The following is a 23,994-nucleotide window of genomic DNA, read 5'->3' on the forward strand; positions in this document are numbered from 1 at the left end:
CAATGAGATTCTGAGCACCAGGACGTCTGGAGGCTGAGACTTCCAGAGGTGAAGAATGTCAAGTCAAAGAAAAATGCTACTACATCTACAATCCTGCAATTCATTTGCACTTATGACAAATACGAATATGGTCATAATTTTAACAATGGCTGAAAAAATCTTTCTGCATTTCCCAAACAAATCAAGCTTTAGCCCCCAAATATGTCCGTGTCATTATCATTATTATGTCAGTTCACTGATTCTCCCAAGAGCAAAGACGAAGAAGGGTATTTATTGTTTCTTCATCTTAAAATTCTACTTTTGTGGCAAACACAAATACCCTAATGCACACACGTACACAGGAGACACAAACTCTGCAATCCTGGCCTGTATTTGCACACACCCTCTACTGTCAGTCTCTGCCCACACACCCGGGGCTCCTGCCTCACAAGACGACGTAAGGTATTCCATAATTTTTATTATCTCTTTGCACAAGCTATTTCCAAGAAGTTCTAACCTCCTCTCTTCTGCCTTGTAATGTCCTATTTTCCTCCAGACTACAGTTTAAATGTCAAATGATTTGTGAGTATTTCTGACCTCTCCCTGAGCAGCATTTATTCTCCAGGTAATCAACTGATGATGACTCGGTCTCCAAAGCTGACTGAGGCCATGACCTCAGCTGGGGACATGAGAAACACTCACTGGGCACTTACTAGTTGGAAAATACTAGGCAATGGCCTTTAAATGTCCTGTTTTATTTAATATTCACATCACAGCTACAAGTTAGGTATTATTATAATCCTATTCCACAAATCAGAGAACTCAGGCCAAATCGATTAAGGAATATGCTCACAGTCAAAAAATCTACACATCAACCCCAGGTAGTTTGATTCTAAAAGCTGTGCAAATAACCAATATATATCATAATTTCTGATATACTTGAGAAAACACATACAAACTACAGTTTTTCAGAGGGTGCCAAAACAAGAAGCAGATGTTTCAGTACATGTGTGACCTCAAAGAACAAAGAAATATCATGAGTCATGAAGAGGCAGCCATCAAACCTTGGAAGACGAATTCAGACAAGGATAAAAAGTAAACTAATAGCCAACAAGTAGTGGCAATTATCAGTGAGTTCTTTTTAAAAAGCTATCAGGGGGCTGGCATTGTGGCTCAGAATGTTAAGCTGCTGCCTGTGACCTCGCACCCCACATGGACGCTGGTCTGCGTACCTGTTTGTCTATTTCCAATCCTGCTCCCTGTTAATGTGCATGGGAAAGCAGCAGAAGGTTCAAGTGCCTGGGCCCCTACCACCTATGTGGGAGACCTGAATGGAATTCAAGGCTCCCGATTTCAGCCTGACCCAGTCCCAGCTGCCGTGGCAATCTGGGAAGTGAAGCAGCAGACTGAAGATCAACCCATCTCTGTCTAACTCTTTCAAATAAATAAATCTTCTTTAAAAAGTGACAAGATATGTGTTTAATAACCCACTGTATCTGTATAATTCTTTGCCCATTTTGTGAAACATTAATGATGTACTGGACACTATCCCCAATGTTTTATGTTTTAATCTCTGTAATACTTACATTAATGCTATCAGATAGACACTACTATTCCTCATGAAGAAAACTAGTAAAAAAGAAACTGAATGAGCAGCTCATATTCATCCAACAAATAAACAGGGCAAGCATTTGAATTCAGCCAGTCTTGCTGTAGAGTCTAAATTTGCAATTATGCTAAGTTATGTAACCATATCATATATTACAATTCACATATTGCATTTTCCCTGAGTGTATAGCTACAAGATATTTCTTACCTTGAGTCATTCTCAGTTTTCCTCAACAAATGTTGTCACAATGTGAAATCTCCATAAATCTCAAATGTAAAGAATACTTTGACATATTATTATACATCTGTGTCCCAGCTTTAATTTTTTTTTTAAATTTTTAAGTATTTCCTTGAGAGGCAACGGATTGTATATATTCCCATCACCTGGGTCACTCCCCAAATGCCTGCTACAGCAGTGGGGTGGAGGTGGAGGGGGCAAAGCATGGAGCCCTGAATTCAATCCAGGTCTCCTCATGGGTAGCAGGAACCAACTACTTAAGCCTCTTCCCTAGGTCCATATTAGTAGCGAGCTGGAGTCAGGAGCCAGAGTCAGAGCCATAGATTGATCCTAGGTTCTCTGAAGTGAGAGGTGGTTGTCTTGGCCACTAGGATGAACGCCTGCTCTAGTTCCAGATTGCTTGACTCAAAAATGTGGTATGAAACTAGGTAAGTGATTCTTATAATTTGCATAAATCTTTAGGAAGTACCATTTCCATATTGATATAAACTATATTAGCAAGCACTATTAACAGGCCTTTCCATGAATGGAGATTTCAAATTCCAAACTCTGTGATAGGCAGAACGATGGCCCCAGGACACCCTTGGGCTGCTGTGTGGTACAGGCTTTCCTTCACTCACTCCTGTTCTCACTGCTGCCCTGCCTTCACGTCACTTTGGTGCCTTGGTCACTTATTTTGGTTTAATCTGCCCAGTGCTCAGTTGGGTGGGAACAAGACTAGGGAGAGGAAAAAAGAGGGAGGAAGAATGCTGTCAAGAGCCCTTACTTAGAGGTGTTCATAAGTCCATAAAGGCACAAAATTTAGTGACATTCCATAAGAACTTTTGAGATTATTCATTCTGCATGCAAGCACCTTTTACTAACCAATAATAGAGTCAAAACAAATGAAGCTGGTAAAGACTCAACCATATCATTTGTTACTTTATTTTGTTATTGTGTTAACCAAGATGTTGATTTTCAGTTAGATCATGAATAGTTTTAGTATAGTATTTCTCCTTTTTCTTTAAAAATGTTTTGCTTAAGAACTGAAAATTTCTTGTTAGAGATGCCACCTGCCTTTACCTGGCCAGCTCTCCTCCCAGCCCAGCCAAGTAATGAAAGTAAACAGAGTGCCTTCCCCTAGGAGGGTCACACCTCCCTTAGGATATACCCCATGTGAAGAGATAGATAGGTCTGGGCCTCTTAACTTACAAGGCCTAAAGCCCAACAGATTATTATCAAGCCCCTTCTGTCAGGTTCTATTTGCCTCTCAATCAGAAAAATTACTTGTAGCTTAGACAGCACCTTTCTTAGCACATCTAATAATGACTCTGTCCTTTGTTCTAGACCCTGTCTAGCACACTTGGGCCTCATTCCTTTGTAATCATAACCTCTACTCTACCACCAATGGCTCTACTCCCAACCTGTGTGAACTGATGGTCCTCTTCCCCACTTAATGCTGTATAATTGTTCAAACCTGGTAAATGCCACTCTTAGGATCATTGGTTACTATCCTTACTCTGTCTTTTATGACCTTGTCTAAATATGATCAGAGTCGGCAAACTTGGAAGGCTTCCATAGCCTTGGCAACTCATGACGACAGCCTAGGGTGGTTACTGGCGTCATAAACTAGAGTGTCATGTCAAGTTGTTGGGTCAACAACAAGAGCCACTGTGCACTTGCTCCTCATGTGGGATCTCTGTCCTTAATGTGCTGTACATTTTGATTTAATGCTATAACTAGTACTCAAACAATATGTTTCACTTTGTGTTTCTATGTGGGTGCAAACTGTTGAAATCTTTATACTAAATTGATCTTCTGTATATAAAGAGAATTGAAAATGAATCTTGATGTGAATGGAAGGGGAGAGGGAGCGGGAGAGGGGAGGGTTGTGGGTGGGAGGGAAGTTATAGGAGGGGTAAGCCATTGTAATCCATAAGCTGTACACTGGAAATTTATATTCATTAAATAAAAGTTTAAAAAAATGTTTTGCTTAAAAGCCTCAGTACCAGACCAAAGTATCTAGACTATTGCATTCACATTTACTATGGATTTTTGAGATTACACATATAGAGAGAGGTTTACCTCAGCAGGTACATCGTACAGAAGTTATTAAAATGTTAACTGCCCTACAAAGCAAAGAGGCCTCAGGTACCTGGTATTTAAAATATCTTAGTGAAGGAAGGATCGGTCATCAGGAGTTCTATTTTTTTTTCTTTTTCCTTTTCTTTTTTTTTTGACAGGCAGAGTGGATAGTGAGAGAGAAACAGAGAGAAAGGTCTTCCTTTTTGCCGTTGGTTCACCCTTCAATGACCGCTGTGGCCGGCGCATCTCGCTGATCCAAAGCCAGGAGCCAGGTGCTTCTCCTAGTTGCCCAAGCACTTGGGCCATCCTCCACTGCTTTCCCAGGCCATAGCAGAGAGCTGGCCTGGAAGAGGGGCAACCGGGATAGAATCTGGCGCCCCAACCGGGACTAGAACCCGGTGTGCTGGCACCGCAAGGCTGAGGATTAGCCTGTTAAGCCACAGCACCGGCCCATCAGGAGTTCTAGACTCAAGTCTATAGACTGTTGCTAGTGAGTTAGGAGAAGCTGGCCCCATTAAGCCAGCTCTTGTATTGTTTTTCAAAAGGAATGAGAAAAGATTCATCAAAAGGGATTTACAAAGAAGTCCTAAAATTCTCTACTACTGCTACTCAAGACCTGTGAGGGGTGCAAGATGTTAACCTACTTGCAAGCCCACAACTTAGTTCACCATAGTTTCACAGAAGCTTGTGAAGACATGAGGTCAGGGATGCAGGACAATTGAATACTCATGGCAAAGTAGCTGGAGTATCAGCACTCTTTGTGCTGGTCACCTCGGTCCCAATATCCAGTAAAGGCCATGTGATACCTGCAAGCGCTGCCTATTAAAAGAGAGTCTGAACATAGGAAACCCAGATCTCATGATGGGTAGTAAGCATGCTTCCCTTTGCCCCGAAGGAAAATACCATCTCTGCTTCAAAAGCTTTTCAGTGTACAAACATTCTTGAAAAGAGAGTTCAAAAGGGAGGCACTTGCCACCATGGTTAACGGATCACTTTGGAAGCCTGAATCGCATAGCAGAGTGCTTGGGTTCAAGTCCTGCCTCCCCTTCAAGTTTCCTACTAATGCATACCCTGGAAGGCAGCATGTGCTGGGTCTCTGTCATTCAAAGTGCAACATATGGATTAGGTTCCTGGCTTCTGGTTTCAACCTGGCCCGATTCCAGCTGTTGTGGGGATTTGGGGAGTGAATCAGTAGAGGGGAAGTGGGAGTTTGTGTTCATTGGTTCTCTGCCCCTCCCCCTTTCATTTAAAATGAAAAATATCTTTCAAAAGATAGCCCCAAACAATGGACAGTTAGTATCTCTCTTACCAACCATGCAGAAGAAACATGAAAGAAAAATATCTCCCACAATATCCTTCTTTTCTATTTCATCTTAGCCACTGGTGAATTTCTCCATGAACATTCCACTGCTAGTCATTCTGAATAATCTAACAAAAAACCCAAATCCTTTAATTTGAGGAAGTATGTAATTGAGGCTATCATCAAGACGACTGCAAGTATCAGCAGAGGCCAGTTTGCAATACTGCCCTCAATAATGCCCACTCAGAATCATGTACCCATAGAGAATTCTCTCCCAAGACTTCCTGGATGTGTCTTCCTGTGAGTACTTGTAATGTGCCTGATTTCTAGGAGGCAAATTTGTATTTATAAACTAAATCAATTAGCAGTACTTATTTTATCATCTCAGAAAAACTAGATGCTTTCAGAGGGTTTCAACCTCTCCACTTATAGATAATAAAAATTGGACCCTAGCAGAACAAATATGCTTTATCCAGAATCCCAAAATTATCAACCCAGGTACTTGGTCCCAGGCTACTTCATGGTTACAAATGTCTGTTGCTCAGTAAGACTGTCCTCCCTGACTACTGCTGTGGCTAACATTATGTCTGATGATTATACAGAAGACACGCCCACACACCCACACGTCCCCTACCATAACCCCAACTATTCAGTGCTAAACTGCGTTATCAGGTCATTCAGAGAGATAAATAAAGGGGTGAAAAGATATTGAAAGAATAGAGAACTCAGCTTTGTCAGTGGCAGTATCATAGCCAATAAGTTTATCTGAGGCGAGATTATTGGTAAAAGAATAGAGAACTCAGCTAATGAATGAAAAAGGCCAAGCAGACTAAATGCAGAAAGGGTGATGGTTGAGTTACAGCTAGTTGAGAATCACTGGAGAGAAGCAGAAGACAAGCAGCCCTGTCTGTGTTGTGACAGAGCAATATCAGAAGAGAGTGAGAAGCTGAAGATCTGAAAGACAGGGAGGAGAGTTTATTCCTTAAGAGTTGGCAACAAGCAACCACCACCCTTCCCCAGTCCTTGCTCTAAGTCAACATGAGTTATTCCTTTTGGGACCAGTGGGTTATAAGTCAATACAAAATAAATGTAGGTTTTAGAAATATCCACAAAAGAGGATGCTAATTTTTTTGTTTACTGTAATTTCTCCCAGATTTTAGAAATAAGTCTTTAATTACTGACAATCAATTTATCTGAGCTGTTTAATCATCTTCATATCTAATAATAAAAGACATTGTCATTCAAAAGAAGACCATGTTTCATATATTTAAGGTTGTTTTGTCTACACATTCTAATTTGCTCATCTATCAGACATCTATCGTATACATCACTGTTCTCACCATTCACCACTCATTCCACGTCTACCAATTATATAAGGACCACACTTTGAATAATCACTGAAAGAACGAATACAATGTAGACAAGAGTCCCTGCCCACAAGGTGTCTGCATTTCTAGCTTGGGAGCAAATCTTTTCATTATACTACACCTAGCAATGCCAACCTGTGAGCGCCAGAAGAGAGAGATTCAGCATGGGAGTTGTTAAAAGCAGAACCACAGATCCAAACCCCAGTACTTCTATCCATCATAGCGAACTCTTGGGATACCTCAACTTCTCTGGGCCTCAGCTCTTTCTTCCTCCTTTCTTCTCCTCTGGTCTATGACTCACGGGGTATCTCTGAAGTTAAATTGAAGTGACACACCACCAGGCACATATTAAGCGCTCTGTAAGTATTGTACACCTTTACCAGGGCGAGGTGACAAGAGAGACAGATAACTCAATGCTGACCAGATTAGGTCAGAGTCTGCTATTCTCTTCAGAAGTCTTCCACTATGCCTACAAATTACCTTTGAAACCCTGAGCTCCAACACACAAGGCATTTTATCTTTTCTGAACATATGCCCTGTCAATCAATCAATCTCTCCTCTCTCTCTCTCTATCACACACACACACACACACAGGAAGGCACACATTTCACATGCTATGTTCTCTGCCAGACCAACCTAACCTGCCAACTTTTGCTGACTCCTCTCCCTTCATGAAGCCTTCCCCCATCATTCTAGTTGGAATCATTTGTTTAGCTCCCCCAATTCCCAAAGCCAAGTCTTCTTATATGCCATTTCCCAGCTATGTGAGTTTTGACCAAACATTTACTTAACCTTGTCTGTGCTTCAGGATCCTTATGGACAGGATGGAATAATAAGAGCACCTAATTCTGTTGGATCACTGCGAGTTCTGAGAGATGTAAAGTGCTCATTTAAGTGCATGATGCACAGATCTCAGCAAATGTAACACTACTTGTGTTATTTTTACTATAGCTTACATGTTATAATCATATGTTTTTGTCTCTTCTTTCCATTAGGCCCTATGTTACTGGTGTGCAGGACAGGGAACACATCTAATTCTCATCTTCATATCCTCAGTACAACAGATAATGTCTGGAACATGAAAGACTCAAAGAAACATCTGATCATTAACTCATTGTACCACCAGTACAGTGGATAGTACACAACAGGTGCTCAAAAATCTTTTCAGAAAAGAACTTAAATGAATTCTTTGTCTGAATATACTTGAGCATAACCTTTCATAAAAATCTCAACAACCATTCTGAGTATTTCATTGGAAACAAAGTTTGTTTGGGCTTAACTGGGAAGTAGTAACATTATCATATCACATACCAAGAATGCATATTTTGCCAAAGGCACACCCTCAAAATAAAAATTTTAAAATGTACAACTAGATGGGGCTGGTGCTGTGGTGCCATGGGTTAATGCCCTGGCCTGAAGCGCCGGAATCCCATATGGACACCGGTTCGAGTCCTGGCTGTTCCTCTTCCAATCCAGCTCTCTGCTATGGCCTGGGAAAGCAGTAAGAAGATGGCCCAAGGCCCTAGGCCCCTGCACCCACATGGGAGACCCGAAGAAGCTCCTGGCTCCTAGCTTAGGATCGGCGCAGCTCCAGCCATTGTGGTCAATTGGGGAGTAAACCATCAGATGGAAGACCTCTCTCTCTGCCTCTCCTCTCTCTGTATTACTCTGACTTTCAAATAAAATAAATAAATCTTTAAAAAAATGCACAACTAGTGAGATCATGTGGAAAATGTAGAAATGAATATAAAATAAATATAAGGTATATTAGTGTGATTAATACAAATGAAGCCAAGAAAGACATAAAACCAGAATATTAAATATGTAGTAGGAGTAGAAAACAAATAGGAATAGTTGAAAGCTATAAGCCAAAATGTGTTACACTAAAAGTAATTGTTAAAATGTTCATTTGAGGAGCCAACACTATATTGCAGCAGTCTAAGCCAGCTTGTGATGCCAGCATTCCATATTACAGGGCTTGATCAGGTCCTGGTTGCTTGCTTCTGATCTGGCTTCCTGCTAATGCACTTGAGAAAGCAGTGACTGGTGGCCAAAGAACTTGTGCCCCAACCACCCAGGATGGAATTCTTACCTCCTGTCTTAGGCCTTGCCCAGCTCTCACTGTTGCAGCCATTTGGGGATTGAACCAGTAGATAAAAAAATCTAGCCGGTGCTGTGGCTCAACAGGCTAATCCTCCGCCTTGCGGCGCCGGCACACCAGGTTCTAGTCCCGGTTGGGGCACCGATCCTGTCCTGGTTGCCCCTCTTCCAGGCCAGCTCTCTGCTGTGGCCAGGGAGTGCAGTGGAGGATGGCCCAAGTGCTTGGGCCATGCACCCCATGGGAGACCAGGAGAAGCACCTGGCTCCTGGCTTCGGATCAGTGCGATGCGCCGGCCACAGCGGCCATTGGAGGGTGAACCAACGGCAAAGGAAGACCTTTCTCTCTGTCTCTCTCTCTCACTCTCCACTCTGCCTGTCAAAAATTAAAAAAAAAAAAATCTGAGAGATTCTCTCTCTCTCTTTCTCCCCACTCTGCACCACTCTGCACTCACTCTCTCTCTTTTCAATTTTTTGTCACTCTGCCTTTTAAATAAATAAACCTTTTTTAAAAAATAAAATGTTTAGTTAAAAGGCAAACACTGTCAGAAAGGATTAATAAATGCAATCAAATCTTGAACCATATTAGCATTTGTCATGATAAATCTGAGATACAAAAATGACATTTTATAATAAAAAATCTGTTTTCCAAGAATATAAAAATTCTAAATATTAAATATCTAACCTCAAAATATAAAAAATTCATAAAACTAAAAGAAGAAACAGAAAAACCCACAATCATAGTGAAGAATTTTATCCCACATTTTCTCAGAATCTTGTGGAACATGCGAACAAACGGTGAAGTCTACATGATCTTAACACCATTTCTCCCAAATGAAACCTAATCAAACACACAACTGTGAGAAACAGAGCACTGCACCCACTCTAACAGAATATATATTCTGTTTAGGGCACTGTAGACATTTGCCAAAATTAGCATTGTCTTGGGCCATAAATTAATTTCAAAAAATTTCAAAAAGTTTTAAATCGGACTGTTCTCTCACAGTGTAATTATGCTAGAAATCAATCAAGAAATAAGTAGAAACTTCCAAATGTTTGCAAATTAAGCAATGTTTTTAAAATAGCATTTTAAAAAAGAAGAAATAAAAATGGGTATTGGCTCATATTTTTAAATAAATGAAATAGCAAAATGTTTTCCAACTTTGGAACTGGGTGGGCCTGCATGTGCATCTGCATTTGATCTGCAATATCAATAACTGTCGCTTCCTGTGCAGAGAACCCGGGGAATGTACTGGAGACGGTGAGCAGGCAGGGAAGATGTCTCGGAGGAATGGAGTTGGTGAGAGGGATACAGCTGAACATTTATCTGCAAAGAATGTATATTTATAAATATGTATTTCGGGAAAGTAGAAAAGATTCAGCAATCTTATGAACAATCTCAACAAAATTAGCTGTTAGAAAAGAGCAAATGATGTTCAAAGAAAGCAGAAAGAAGGAAATAATAAACAGGAGGGAACAAATTAATGAAATGATAATATACATTATACACTAAGCCAACACATCTGAAGGCTCCTACAAAAAAATGAAACAGAGACAGGAATATTACTATAGTTCCTTCTAATTAAAGAATATGTGTATGCTTTAGTTCTCAGTTTTAACTATAGATTCCATGTCATGCCAATAAAAATCTATATTAGGCTTTTGGTAGAAATGTATAAGCTTATTTCAAAATTTAGTGGAATGCCATTTTTCATTATGGAAATGTAAATTAAAAGAGAAGACACCACTACAATGTACTCTACTAACTAAAAATCAGTAGTTGACTGAACAAATGAATTATTCTATACTCAGATAATGGACTACAACTAGGCAAGACACATTTTTTGATATATACTACATCAATGAATATCAAAACTGTTAGGTTGTGCAAAAGAAATCTCACAAGAGAGTGTATCCTATATTATTTCATTTATATAAGCTTTTGAATAACAAACCCAAGGTGGAAATGAAAAATATAACCTTCACTGAGAAGGAGTCAGGTGTTTCTAGAAAGATCTATAAAGAACTCATCAGGGTGGTAAGTTATTTTTTCACTTAATTAGGGTTATATTTACAAAAGCATATATGCTTGTCAAAATTGCCTAAGCTTCACATTTAAGTTTTGGTTCACTGTATTCTGTATATTTTCCTTAAAAAAGATAGTGTCAGTATTTCATAAACAACTTTTACTTGTAAATGTCAAATTTTAGATGAGTAAGCTTTTAGAAAAATGTAACTCATCACAACCTATACAAGAGAAGAACTATATGAATAATATCACATGAAATAAAGAAGCAGAATCCATAATTAATACCTTCCCACACAGTATTGCCCAAGTCCTTATAACTTCCTAGGGGAATTATTCTAAACAGTTAAGTAAGAAATCAAAACAATATGTTTCAAAATCTTCCCAAAAAATAGAGTGAACAAATCAGAATTTAATTTTACAGGATCATCAAAACCTTGGTAAAAAAAAAAAAAATTGACAAGGACATTGTCAGGAAGGAAAATTATAAGCCAAAATATCTTATCAAGAGATGAAAAACTATAAAATAAAAAGAGTTAACCCGATCAAGACAAAGATGTTTTTGGTTTTTGTTGTTTTGTTTTGTTTTGTTTTGCCAGAGTGTCTTGGCTTTCCACGCCTAAAATACTCTCATGGGCTAAATAAAAGATCTCTGCGAGTAAGATCCCAGTGGAAAGAACGGGCCATCAAAGAAGGAGGTACCTTCCTCTGAAGGGAGGAGAGAAATTCCACTTTGACTATGACCTTGTTTAAATAATATCAGAGTCAGCAAACTCAAAATGCTTCCATAGCCTTGGCAACTCAAGACAAGAGCGTAGGGTGATTATTGACACCATAAACAAGAGTGTCAATTTGCTAAGTCAACATCAGGAGTCACTGTGCACTTACTCCTCATGTAGGATCTCTGTCCTTAATGTGTTGGTCAATGTGAATTAACGCTATAACTAGTACTCAAATAGTATTTTACACTTTGTGTTTCGGTGTGGGTGCAAACTGTTGAAATCTTTACTTAGCATATACTGAATCGATCTTCTGTATATAAAGATAATTGAAAATGAATCTTGATGCGAGTGGAATGGGAGAGGGAACAGGAGATGGGAGGGTTGTAGGGGGGGAAGTTAAGGAGCGGGGGGGGGGGGGAGCCATTATCCATAAACTGTACTTTGGACATTTATATTTATTAAATAAAAGTTAAAAAAAATTCTTCACACACACACACAAAAGACAAAGGTGTAACTATTCTAGGCATACAACTTTGGTTTAGTATTTGAAATTCTTAAAATTCAGCCCATTAACAGAAAATGAGGAAACTCATATCACTAGCCCAAAAGATTATGACACGTGCTTGTTAATATTTAGCATCTATTCACAATTTTTAAAGTTCTTAGCAACTGGGGCCATAGTGTGGCACAGCATATTAATCTACCACCTGTGACACCCGCAACCCACAGGAGTGCCAGCTTGACTCCCAGCTGCTCCACTTTCCGTCCAGCTCCATGTAGGCTAAAGCACCTGGGGAGGGCAGCAGACTGGTGCAAGGGCTCAGACCCTGCCCACCACGTGGGAGACAAGGATGAAACTCCTGTATTCCATTATAGACATTTGGGAAGTAAACCAGAAGACGGAAGATCTCTAACTCCACCTTTCTATAAATTAATCAATCATTTCAAAAAGTTCTTAATTAAGAAGACAGGGGAAACCTTGGTGTGAGACAGCATTATCCACAGAAAAAAAGTCTACAGTAAAAACCCAAATGCTTTCTTCTAAAATTGAGAATTAAAAAAACCAAGACAATTGTCTCTATAACCACTCAATATTGGCCTGCAGGTTTCACCAGCACACTAGGACAAGAAAATCCAAATATCCAAAAGAAGCAAGGTTTGGAAAGAACAAAATAAAAAGAATCATTAACTTGCAGATGAAAAAAAAATCATACAAAGAAATCTACAATAACCTAACCGAACTATTAAAATTGAGTTGAATTTGACAAGTCTACTTTTTATAGTTTTTATACAAATACCAATTGCTTTTCTATAAATGAAAATAAATTCATTTAAAATTTTTCAAATGCAACCGTTTACCAAAAAAAGTATTTGAGTAGGATATAAAAAGCACTAACTCAGAAAAGAAAGCATTCTACTACTTTAAAATCAAGAGCACCTCTTCATTAAAAGAGAAATCATAGAGTCAGGAATTTTTGCTTTCTCTCTCTCTCTCTCTCTCTCTCTCTCTCTCTCTACCTATCTATTCAATAAAATACTCTAAATGTTAATGATTTGAAGATCAGTAAGATAAAGTTACTCAACACAACAGAAACATGGATAAATGTTTCAAATGGGCAAGCACATACAATCAAAACAGTTCAATCCACGGGGAAAGAGTGCTTAATCTCATTAATCACCAGATAATGTAAATTAATAGCACAATTAGATGACACTATGCACAAATCATTAATGACTGCAGTTTTCAAAACCTAAAAATATTAAGTGCTACAGAGGACATGAACTCACTAAGATACTCAGTGATGGTGGGAATATAAATTTGCAAATTACTTTAGAAAACATTTTGATAGCATTTATTACAGATTGACAGAAGATTACATTCTGGCACAGAAATTCCAATCCTAGGTATGTATGCAACAGCAACATGTGTCATTTGGGAACTAGCAAACGTGTGTTAGGATATGATAGCACTGTTCTTAATAGTTAGGTACAGAGAAAAAAGCAGATTCCTCAGCAATAGAATGCATAAATTGTGGGAGATTTGTAAAATTAAAAAGGTATTTTTCAAAGAATGAAACACAATGGCCGACACCTGAAAAAAAAAAAAAAAAAGAATGCTCAGGATCACTAGCCACCAGGGCAATGCAAAATGCAAATAAAAAGCACATGAGGTTTTTTGCCCTATCCTAGTTAGTTTGGCTATCCAAAAATAAAAAAATGAATGTTGAAGATATGGGGAAAAAGGTATCTTAACACACTGTTGGTGGGAATGTAAAGTAGTGTAACAATTATGGAAGACAGTACGGAGATTCCTCAAAAATCTAAAAATAGATCTATCATATGACCCAGCCATCCCACTTCTGGGAATTTACCCAAAGGAAATGAAATCAGCAAATGAAAGAGTTATCTGTACCCCCATGTTTATAGCAGCTCAATTCACAATAGCTAAGATAGGGAATCAACCCAGATGTCCATCAGCTAATGACTGGATAAAGAAAATGTGAGATACACACACACGTACACACACAAGAACACTACTCAGCCATAAAAAAGAATGTAACCCCACCTTTCAGGATTTCAACAAATCAATGCAACTGGACACAATTATGCTTACTGAATATAAGCAAACTGAAAGAGATAAAAATGTTTTCTCTGATTTGTGGTAGCTAATATATAAAGTACAAAAAATGTGTATGAGTAAACTTGATATCTTGAGATTTGACTTTTGTTTATAGTCTTTGTCTATACTCCTGCAGAAGAGTGGCCTTTCTACTTTCTCCTTGTTGAATTCATTATTTAATGGAGGATAAGGTCTGTGATTATAAAATAGTTGAAAGTGAGTTATTATAAAAATAAAAAAAAAGTGGAGGTGGAAGGAGGAAGATAGGATGAGAGTCTCATTATGTGGTTAAAATCATGTATATGAAACACATGAAATTCCTTTATATGAAAATGTAAAAAAAAAAATGTAAAAAGATATGAGGTGGGTGGCACTGTGGCGCAGTAAGTTAATCCTCAGCCATATGGGATGCCGGTTCCAGTCCTGGCTGCTCCTCTTCCCATCCAGCTCTCTGCTATGGCCTCGGAAATCAGTAGAAGATGGCCCAAGTCCTTGGGCCCTTGCACATGCACAGGAGACCAGGAATAAGCTCCTGGCTCCTGGCTTCGGATCAGCGCAGCACCAGCCATGGCAGCCATTTGGGGAATGAACCAATGGAAGGAAGACCTTCTTTCTGTCTCTCCCTCTCACTGTAACTCTCTCAAGTAAACAAATAAAATAAAATAAAAAGATATGAGGCATAGAACAGCCTCCTAGAACAAAGAATTATCCAATTCAGCATATCAGTAGTGCTGAGGTTGAGAAACCACACCCTAAATGATCATGTACAGTATTGTAAAAGACGGTAAATGGATAGGATGAATGAAGATTTGTTGAAAGGAAATTGACAACCAATTCAGATTTTGTCTCATGGATTTTTTACGATAATTATTTTGTTAATATAGCCATTGTTTCAAACTATTAAATGAATTGCTGTTTAATAATGTTCTGTCTGAAAAAAAAAGTATTTGTAAGAACAAACAATTGCGGCCGGCACCGTGGCTCAACAGGCTAATCCTCCGCCTTGTGGCGCTGTCTGTCCTGGTTGCCCCTCTTCCAGGCCAGCTCTCTGCTATGGCCCAGGAGTGCAGTGGAGGATGGCCCAAGTGCTTGGGCCCTGCACCCCATGGGAGACCAGGAGAAGCACCTGGCTCCTGGCTTCGGATCAGCACGGTGTGCCGGCCATGGCGCGCTGGCCGCGGCGGCCATTGGAGGGTGAACCAACGGCAAAAAAAGGAAGACCTTTCTCTCTGTCTCTCTCTCACACTGTCCACTCCACCTGTCAAAAAAAAAAAAAAAGAACAAATAATTGCAATATTTAACATGGATGGATTTCAAAAATATGTTGAGAGTAAGAAAATTCTGTTCATATAAATGTTAAAGATGGCCAAAATTAACTGAGGGTGCTTAAGGTAACAATAAACTTTGAAAAAGGGTAACTATTGGAAGGAGGCTTGTGGATGGCTGCTGGGCTGTTGAAAATCTTCCACTTTTCTAATAGGGGTAAGGGGTTACCTGCATCTGCTCACTTTTTGAAAATTCTTTGAGCTTCACATTGATGATTAGCACACCCTTCTTCCTATATCTTCTTTTTCAATAAAAAGTTTATCCATATATAGATATGACAGAGAGACAGAGCAAGAGATGTATTAAGAGATTTAGCTGTATCGAGCCAGGTTTTATAAATACGCATAGTGAGTGTAAAAGAAGGATAATTCTCCAATACCACATGCCATTGCTTCAGAATATGCAATCCATCAGGTCTGAAAGAGCTCATAATTAAAGTAATTCCAGAATTACGAAGAGACTGTTGTGATGTCTGGAGTCACAGTCCATGTATAAGACCTTTTTTATTAAACAGCAATGGAAATATTTTGGGATCAGATTTTACATAACTTCATAGATATAAACATGATGAATCAAAGTTTGCTGGAAAAAAAGTTTTAATAATAAACACTATTCGCAAATAGAAAATTCAGTTGGAAGGTACTTTTTCCCCCCCAATCAAAAAAGTCTTTCCTTCCATTAGATAAGAACAATGGGACCCCAGAGAAGGCAACCAGAGAGAACACTGAATATCTGTATATCCATGTAAAACTTGAGATGAGCTAAACAAGAGAAATGTGGGGTACAACTATGCTGTCAGAGCCCATTTAAGATGTCTAATCTCAAACTTCAGATCTAGATTCCAGCTTTATGAGGGGACCCAGAAATGCCGGAACTTAAGGTCATGACTCAACTAATTTTATAATAAACTAATGTGGAACACACAGATGTTGTATCATTAATTAGTGACAAAGAAAACTGTTAAGTCAGAATGCTCTCATTGTCCTGTCAATATATACACTTTACTATCTAAGTCACAACATGAAAAAGTCAGGATCTGCTCAAGCCTTGGCAAGAGATACACGGCTTTGCTCACAATTTCATTGACCTATGTGCTCCTAATTAATCCAAATCCATTGTGGAGCTACAGGCAGCCTGCAGTGGAACCACTCACAAGGATGCACTTCTGTTGGAACAATGAGAAGGGGCCACAGCTAATTCTGGGCTCCTGCATCAATTTTCAAACATGCACGCAGATCTGTCCTTGTTTCTCACAGCCTCATCTAGACCCAGTAAAACCATCAGTCAGATTGTCGGACCCTCACCAGTGACGGTCCAACGTAGTCACGACACGGTCACTGTTTCTCGGTTTTCAAGGAACTTTTACTTGTGGGGGCAGAAGGAAAGCAGGGAGAGAAGAAAAGAAGAGGAGGGGCCATGGCGGCGGCCGCCCAGATCCCAATGTCCCTTTATGCTGATATCGTCCAATCAGATGAAAGGGTGCGTATAGCCTCAGGTCGAAAGTTCATCTGCTTCACCTGGTTCTTCCTAGTTGTTTATGCAGAGTCCATTCTATTTCATCTGTTTCACCTGGCTGTTTTCCTGGGCCTTGTGGTCGACCGATTGCTGCAAGCTATGCAGATGAGGAGGTTCTCACAGGTGGCCAGCCTGCGGTTCCCCACACAGATCTGTTTACAAAGTTTGAGTTTTGTAAGTTGATTCCTCCAACAAATCTTCATATTCCAGTGGCATTTTAATCTAATTCATTACCAGTCATAGAAAATATGTAATTAATAATTTTACTAAAGTGTGTGAAACTGGAAGTTTCAGAATGATGACTGCATATCCAGTTTGAGATAAGGCCAAGGTATACATGCAAAAGAAGTATTCTCAGAGCAGGCTATGAATATTTCAGCCTTAGTGGACAAGGGCTTTGCTGAAGACTGAAGCCCCACTCTCCCATGAGGAGATCCTATACCAACTCTACACAGCTCCGGAAGACCCGAACCAGATACAATTTGCTCAGAATCCTCCTCCTTTCAAGCTTAGAATCAGGGGATGTATTTTATCCTGTAAATTGATTTGAAGCCACCAGGAAAGTGAAACCTAATTAAATGTATAGGCAGAAATCACTTTTTAAAAATCTACAAGCCAATAAAACCTGTAGAGAATAACAGAGGAGATATCTACACTGTTCAGTTCTTTCAGGAAAGCAGTCAGTAAATCATTAAATCATTGAGGTTATGGTCTACCTAATGCCAACTATTTGAATATTTATATCGCTCAGAGTAAATGATTGACATAGCCCAATGGACACTTTTTACATTCTAGATACTGTAGTATCATGCAAATATCACTGGACACTGGGGAATGCTGAAATGAAAGTGTCCATTTTATTAAAAATCAAGCAATGGTGTAAAGTTGAACAGGGTGTTCACTGCATTGCTCCAGAGGGCACCATCTGCATAGACTCTGAAGATATTATATGAATAAGCCCCAGGAGTTCTGGCAGTCTTGCAATACGGATCTAATGAGAGAAAAGTCCCATAAAGATTGACATGGAGCCACATTATAAAAATTAAAAATAATTTAAGTACAATCCTCCCAATTGCCTGATGACAGTACTGCTACTTCTGATGATCTACTCGGAATAGCCTATAAAACCATCCCCATTGGTACATAGGGCACCACGCTAGAGAGGGCATCCCAGGACCAGGATCCCAGCTGGGGGCACCTTTGTTTTCAGCTAAATTTTCCTTTGGATACACAATTGTTTTGTATTTTTCTAAAATATCTTTGTTTCTCCTTCCATCCATATTTATAACCTCTGTAGTTCTATTTGTATTCTTTATATTTCCTTCCAAAAGTTTCAACACGCTCCAATTTAATATCCCTGAAAATGGCATTATTGTGCTCTCAGTACTATGTCTTGATCATTGATAAAGATATCACATTAAGAAACCACCCTTTTTAAACATATTCTTACAAATTCAGATTATTTAAAGCTTAAAATATGAATAATTTGAAGACATTGCCACATATTATTATTCTTTGCTTACAATCTTTAGCTCATTTTCAGTTCTTGAGGCTGAGTTTTTCTGGTTTGATTTGAATCAATTTTGCCAGTAAAGTCTCACTGATGTTCTATCAATTACTGTAAGAGGAGAATATAGGATGAGCACTATACTTAATCCTCTCTATCCCTCTCTGAATTTAGTTATTCTAACAAGAATTCTATATAGTGTATGGGTTGAGAAATAGTACTGATGGTGGTGGGGAGTGTTTTAAAAATACACAAGTCACAAAAATAGCATTGCTATTCTGGAAGGTGGCAGAATTAACGTGAAAAAGAAATGAGCTCTGACCCTGACCATCATCCCAGTATTGACAGAGGAAGAAAATGTAGACATCAGGCCAGTACCCCGAGCCTGGACCAGCGCAAGCAGGAACTGGTGCTTTGAAGGTTCTTCCTGGAACTTTTCTAAATCTAACTGGATCCTAGTCTGGTGCCTGGGACTAGCTGCGGTTAGCAGTACCCCTCGATAGAATCCCAAAGCTTCTACTAGAACTCCTCAGTGCCAGTCTGTTCTTCCCTTTCTGACTTCCTCCCCCACTCAAGTACACCTGCATCAGGTCAACTAGATGCAACTAGGTGCCCAGAGATTGGGGATCAGAATCTCACTCCAGATCCCGCAGCCCGATCTCAGTTAAAGCAGCATGATTTGACAAACTGATCATTCCCATTTGAGACCTCAGCCTTTCTTTCATAAGTTTGTGAGTGATTGCTTTCCAAAAATGATGCAGACTTGTTAATTTGGAGTGATGCAAATAGTTTACAGAGACAGGAATATCACAGACAGTTTTTGCCAGGGGCATCATACTGTAGGGGAGTACTCTATTTCCTGGATGAAAGGAAATAACTCCTCTCAGTGCAGGTGAGGTCCATTGGAAAGTCATCCAGAGAATACGTTTTATAGAAGACATGAAGAGACTCTGGCTGGAGAGTGTCTGCTCTTGGTTTGAAATCCTAACATGAAGACTGGATGTTAACCAATCAAATCATAAAAGCCTCCTGTGCATTTTATTTCTTCAAATAAGTCTGAAAGCTATCCATACATGTGACACCTGAAAAGTAAGTTCCAGTGTAAGTGTTTAACATCTAAAAACAGTTGACTTGAAATAAAGTAGATTATTCTAGTTATTGTGTTGGGTCTCATCAAATCTACTGAAGGGACTGAGAAGCAAAACCAGGATTTCCTTTAGAAAAAAATACAGCATTTCTCTCCAAATATTCAAAATCTTTCCTAACATTAAGTCTTCTTGGGACAACATGGAGGATGCACTGCATTTATTCAGCCAATCACTATACTCAGTGGATATGGAATACACTGACTTACCAAACTTGGACAATTCCCCATCTTGAGTGTCATTTCATTGGATAACATGAACAAAGTCAAGAGAAATAAGTGAGCAAATAACACACAGATCACTTATTAGGGAGAAATAGTGTTGGGCAAGCATGCACACCAAATGTGGAACAAAAGGACTTATCTCAAAACTGATACCCCTGGGTATAAGCAGATTCAAGTAGAACAAAATTTCTACCTGAAATTGAGATCTTACTAATGTGGATTACATGTCCTAGTAGGAACCAAAATTTCCTCCTAGCATTTAGTTGTCTAGTAAACTGGATAACTTAAGCTGATATTCCAGGCCTTAAATTTATAACTTGAAGGATTTTTTTTTGATAGGCAAATATAGAGTCATGATAACTGCAGATTTCCTATAGTTTCGCTGCCTTTGTTTTTCACCATCTAGCTGTGTTTCCTGTTTCCCTCATTGCCACACTGGCCTTGGTCATCTTATGTCTATATTTTCTCTCGCACTTGAGCCCCTGAAGACTAGCAGATGGTAAGTTAACATCATCCTGGTGGGCTTGATTCTGTTCCCAGTGGAGTTACATTAGACAGCAAATGAAGAATTGGTCTCAGCATGAAGAAGGAAGGATCCGCTGCAGCCCGAGAATCCATCTGGACTTGATTTTGACACTGATGCTAACACTGCCCTAAAGAAAGCAAGAGCCTTCCCAGGCAGCATGTTCTAAGGGTCAAGGTTTATCAGAGAGAAAGGTAACTAGAACTATGGAAACCCCAAAGGCCCTGCATCACGAGTAGGACCCTGTGCAGTGGCTCAGATTAGCTGTGACAAGGCTAAAATAAAGACATGTTGGATAAGGTCAGAATGATGAAAGAGATATTGAGAAAAATATCCTCCCATGTGGGACTGTGAGATACTCAGCCTGGCTGGAAAAGGAGAAATACTCTAAAACTGAGAAAGGAAGTAGGGAAAAGAAAGTATAGCCAAATGATGAAGGGCTATGGCAGTCAACTATAATCATGTGGGCTGTGAAAAATGGAAACTTCATTATCCAGGCAGGAATGTGATAAAGGGGATGTTTCAGGAAGAATTGCTTGGTGTCTCTGTTACAGAGACAGCATAGAACCAGGAGACCGACAAAACACTCTGCACAATCCAGCTTAATATTGGAACAGTCATTACCATTCATTTGGGATTTGTGCCACTTTGCAATGCTCAAAGAATCCTTTCAAAAATATGAGACAATAACAGAAAAATAATGGGAAATGAAACATACTATGAAAGCATAAGAAACATGCACACATTTCTAGTGCAGCAATGTTAGTGCAGTTATAATGTATTGATTCCAAGTTCAAATACAATTAAGCTTTGAAATCAACTGCGTATGGATTCAGACAGTTGAAAATGATACATTTCTCCAGTACTTAACAGATGTCCAAACTGTGTCTAAAAATGACAGAAAAATTGATGAGTAAATTGTTCTATTTCAGCTTTATGCTCAATTAATCCTTTCTTGTTTTAATTGTGTCTTTAGTTTGTATTGTGCTTTATGCTTTTCACAGCATTTTAACACCGATTAATTTCTGGATTTTTACACTGCCCCATTTTACAGATAAGATAGACAAAATCTAGAGATGGCAAACCATTAATCCCACACATCAGTTGCTGGACTCCATTCGGCACAGGGATAAGCCAGGGGTCTAAGGAATAACAGCTCAGGATGAGGAAAATCAAGATAAAGGCAAACTTCAAGATGGATTGAGTATCTGGGTCTGGGCTAAGAGAGAACAAAAAAATAGATGTGGGTTTGGAAAAAGGCAGAAATGACTATTCAGACCATTTTTATCTTCCCTCCAAAATCAGTGTACTAGAAAAGCTGAAGCACCCCAGGAGTGGAAGTGGCTCCCCTATGCTTTGATCACCCAGCACCAAGGCAGGTTCAGATTCTCTGCACCCATGCTATCAGCCTGGAACAAGGAACTTGGAATGGTCAGAGAAGCCAAAGTACAACAGACTGTCTGGTCCTTTCCCCATGGGGCTTATAGGGGCCCTAACTCAGATAATCCCTATGAAAGTCCTGGCCATAATCGGCCACACTGTTGGACTTGGGACATTATACGATATGTATGTGTGTGCTTATATTCTGCAAGAGAGATTATTAGTTAAGCACTTGGGTAAAGCAATGACTTAAATCCATAAAAGACATTCTCCTTTAAAAACAAAGAAATTGGCTTATTGATGAGTCTAAATGTATTTACTGTAAAATCACCTATATTAGACACAGATCCAGTAGGAAGAACAAAATACGGCAGTGCACTGCCTTCCTGTTCTTACCAACACTCTTCCCATTCTGAGGAAGACCACGAGAATGCTTTAAAGGATCCAAAACTTAATGGAATTAGAGCTGGTTGTGCCAATAGCCCTTCTACAACTGTCTACTTCATTCTGTGCCCTGTGCCCAATCACCCTCCCTGTCCTGGGTACCTTTGTGCTAGTTAATCCTAAATCTGGCATCTGCTTGATAAGTTGCCCCTGGGCTAGTGTCTCCAGCCTACACACACCTCCATTCCTTTCTGGCACCCCGTCGCTTTTCCCAAAACCTCACATTAGTCTTTCTAAGGCTGGATGCATACTCTGAGCATTGTCCGCCCCCCTCTCCCCCCAAGAGGCAACTAGACCTGGCTCAGATTAAATGTCCAAAGCCAGGTTTTGAACTATACACGTTCTATATGTGGGAAAATGTTTATATGGTTTGAATGTGTCACTTTTAAAGCTCATGTGTTGGAACTGAATGGCTAATATGGTGGTATTAAGAGTGGGCTCTGAGAGGTGACTGGACCACGTGAATGGGAAGAAGGTCCTCATGAAAGAGGCTCCTCACAGAAGTTGGCTGTCTTGCTAGTACCCCCTTCTGTCATGCAGGGACACAGCGCTCCTTGCTCTGCAGAATGCGGCAACAAAGCACCCATTCAGAAGCAAAGAGCAACCCTCAGCCCTCACCAGACAGCTGAAACTGCCGAGGCCTTGACCTTCAACTTTCCAGCCTCTAGAACGGCAAGGAAATCAATTTCCATTCTTCATAAACTAGAGAGCCCCAAGTAGCTCGCTGTGGCGGCACAAATGGACTAAGGTAACTGCTGCCATGGGAATAAGATGAGGAAGACAGAGGGATGGGGCATCACGACGCTTCAGAGGCACAGCTCCCTTCAAACTCCAGCCCTCTCCTCATGGTCTCACCTGTAACGTTTAGCCATCTGTGTGTGTGGGCTATGAGTGGTAATTATCTGTGTGAGTGTGATGGTTCGTGGGAGTCAATGCACGTCCACTTTGGTACACCTTGTCAGTTGCAATTTGTGTCAACCCTCCTTCCTCACTGCAGGATGAATTAGGCTGAGAGGTGAGAAGAGGCTCAGGAATAGCCAGGCTTAATTAGCTGGTATTTGAATGGAAGATACTAAGTCAAGGGCAAGAGCTACCTGAATGGGAGTCAAGAAATCAATCGAGGGAATCAACAAGACATGTAATTAAATGAAAGACAGTCTTCAGGAAAGATACTTGTGATGATCTGACTTAATTCTAGGGGAAGGGAGTCAGGCTTGAAGCTCAATTTCAAAGGGCAGAAAATAGATCGGCCCTCCCTCTTGGTGCTTTGACTTGACAGACGTGTGGTCGTTAGATAATCATCACACAATGACACTTGATACATCCCAGCCACTGCTCTTTCGATGCTGTTCTATTATTATCAGCATCCCATTTTGCTGGTTAGTAAATTGAGGCACAAAGGAGATAAGCACATTTGCCCCAGATCACCTTGCAAGTAAGAGGCAGAGGTAGAATTAGGCTCCGAAGCATAAGGCTTTAGCTCCTATCTTATACTACACTCCCAAATTAGAAAGACATGTGTGTCTTCTCACAAAATCATGATATGTGGCAGACAGTGAACATGAAAATGTGCCACAGCAAAGCAATGTAGATACAGGTTAGAATGAACTACGGAGAATGGCTTGTGGATGGTGACCCCTTCTCCTAGAAATGTATTCTCCTTGCTTGGTCCGCCTTCTGGGGGTGATACCACGGATTCCTCCTCAGGTTAAATCTTGTCATCTCTGTGCCTCTCCTTTACATTTCGTGGACCCCAGCATGGATGAAAAGAGCCATCTGTCTTAACAGAATCTCTTTATGCAGAGACAAATTTGACTCCAATGAAGAGCTCCTGAAGAGGGTAGGCAAGGAAAAAGAGCTGAGCAGGGAGACTTGGGAGAACAAGGAGGACCCTAATTACAAACCCTGT

This window comes from Lepus europaeus, chromosome 13 (assembly GCF_033115175.1).
Source record: "Lepus europaeus isolate LE1 chromosome 13, mLepTim1.pri, whole genome shotgun sequence".
Lineage (NCBI taxonomy): Eukaryota > Metazoa > Chordata > Mammalia > Lagomorpha > Leporidae > Lepus > Lepus europaeus.